The sequence below is a fragment of the Chrysochloris asiatica genome, unplaced genomic scaffold (genome assembly GCF_000296735.1).
Source record: "Chrysochloris asiatica unplaced genomic scaffold, ChrAsi1.0 scaffold00050, whole genome shotgun sequence".
Classification (NCBI taxonomy): Eukaryota; Metazoa; Chordata; class Mammalia; order Afrosoricida; family Chrysochloridae; genus Chrysochloris; species Chrysochloris asiatica.
Window position 1 is genome coordinate 633640 of NW_006408568.1, and position 2400 is coordinate 636039.

The following is a 2400-nucleotide window of genomic DNA, read 5'->3' on the forward strand; positions in this document are numbered from 1 at the left end:
CCGACTCCGCCCGCGACCCCCGCCCCTTCCCGGGCAGTCGTCTCCTTCGCCCCCGCCTAGCCCCTCCCCGAGTCCAGCGGTTCCCCGAAATGGGTCCCGGCCCGAAGCCCCGGCCCGGCGCGGGGCTGCGGGCGGGCTGGGCGGCGCGTCCGGCGACTTGCACAGGAAAGCGGACGGCGAAGGGAGGGCGCTTAGGAGAGGGGGATGGGAGAAGGGAGGAAGAGGGAGAAGGAGGGAGCGCGGAGGAACGGAGGAGAGAGGGGCCAGGAGGGAGACGCGAGGGAGGGAGCGCGAGGCAAGCTGCGAGGGGGGAGAAAGGGGGATCCGGAGAGGGGGAGGCGCTGTGCGAGTTGGCCGAAACCGAGGCAGTGGGGGCCCGGAGCGCAGGGAGGGGTTCGCCGTAGCAGAATGTGGGGAGCCCGCAGGCTGGAGGGGCCGTAGGTTGTAAGGACAGATAATGGGGGGTTGGAGAAGTTTGGGGGTGACGGGTTTGTGGGTACTGGGGTAGAGATTGGGGTGAAAGGGTTAGATGGAAAGAGATTGGAAAATGGAGCTACAGAGGGAATTGGGGGACAATGAGGTATGTGGAAATCAGAAAAGGTGAAACAAACTTGGGGTGACAGAGTCTGGCAAGATAATCGGGAATAGTTTGGGGGCTATTACCAAAGAGAACGGGATGAAGTAGATCATAGGGAAGGATTTGAGAGGATGGAGATACATATATATATACATATATATATGAGGATGGAGTTTCTGGAAGAGAGTATAGTTTAGGGGTGATTGGTGTTGGGAAAAGAATAGCGAATATAAGAATATGGGGGTAATAAAGTAAATTGAAGAGAAAAGCCCAGAGATGCCAGTATAAAGAAGGGAAAGCATGAGGAGTTTTATGAAGAGATATAGGCAGGGCCAGATGCATTTTCTAGGGGAGACTGGGGTTCTGGATGGGACAAGAGGATGGAAGACACAAGAATAGCTAGATTCTGGGAGTAAGGGAACTGAGGGTTTGGGCTGGCTGAAAAAGGTAGATAAAATTGGGGGGGAAGAGTTTAAGGAAGATTGGAAAGACGGCCTTTGATGTCAATATATATGGTGGAGGGAGGGTCATTGATAGGGAAGATGATGAGACTGGAAACCTGAAAGGAAAGTAGTTGAAGGAAATGATAGATATAGAAGAGGACATGTCTGGGTGTGAGTAAGGGATATATATATATAACTTATAGGATTGCCTCAGACTCTTCAGTCTGGTTGCTTCTCCATTTTTATTCTCAGATCTGTTTGAAGTTACCACTGTTTATGCCTTAGGCCATATGGAAGGGGTCTGTGGGGATTGAGCTCAAACATAAGAGCCAAATCCCTAGGTGCCCTGGTTCACTAACCCCAATCTTTCTAAGATGGAGACAATGGCCACTGCAAACTGCAAGCACGCTCTTCCTAACACCACCCTCCTCCCTCCATTGCTCTCTAGGCAGCCTCTGTCAAGTTGTCAGTCTGCCAGCCATTCCCGGTCTTCAGCCACAAAGCCAGCACCCCACCAGTCCACTACCAACCACCTTCTTCTGGGCTCCCTCCCTGGGCCCACAACAAGCAGCTCCTCCCAGGACAAAGGACACCAAGACACTGGGTGATTTTTGGCAGCTGAGATTGGGAAGGCCAGAGAAAGGGAGGGAAGCTGGCTGGGAAACAGGAAGAGCTGGCGCTGGAGTCTGGATCAGGAGCCCCTCAGCTCTCTAGATTTGAGGTGGTGGTAGAGCATTAGTGGGGTCAGGGCAGCCATAGGCCAAGGTTAGGCTCTGCACTAGCAGGATCACTTCCTTTCTTGGAGGGAAGGAGATTGGTTCTATATCAACTCAGTAAGATATCACCTCACATTTCCTTTGACTAGGTTCAGCCAATGTCTAGAAGGACCCAGCTGGGGAAGGAACCAGAAAGTTTCTTTGGCCTAGGAATGAATCTTGACTCTGAAGTTCCTCAAATTAGTACTCACTTATCACTCGGTACCTATCTTCCATAGCCCTCCTCAGCTTTTCAAATACTAGGCTAGCCCCTATATCCTGAGACTCCTTTCCTCAATGTTCTAGGATAGCACCACTCCTCCCAGCCCCTTCAACTTTATTCCAAGACTCCTCCTTCCCCTCACACTCCTCCATATTGCATTGCCTATCTTTTTGCACTTTTCAATTGTTTCTTCCTGACCCAGGCCCTTCCTATCTCCCTTCTAGGCTGAGATCTTCTCTCTTGTCCTTTAACCACTAAGAGGTGAGAAAGGATGGTGACAGATCTGAACCCAAAAGAAAAAGTGCCTTAGTTATTAAGTAGAAATGGCACAAAGGGAAAGTGGAGAGAGGGGCCTGGGAGGCCCAGCAGAGCTGGCTGTAACCCAATCCAATCTGGTACCTG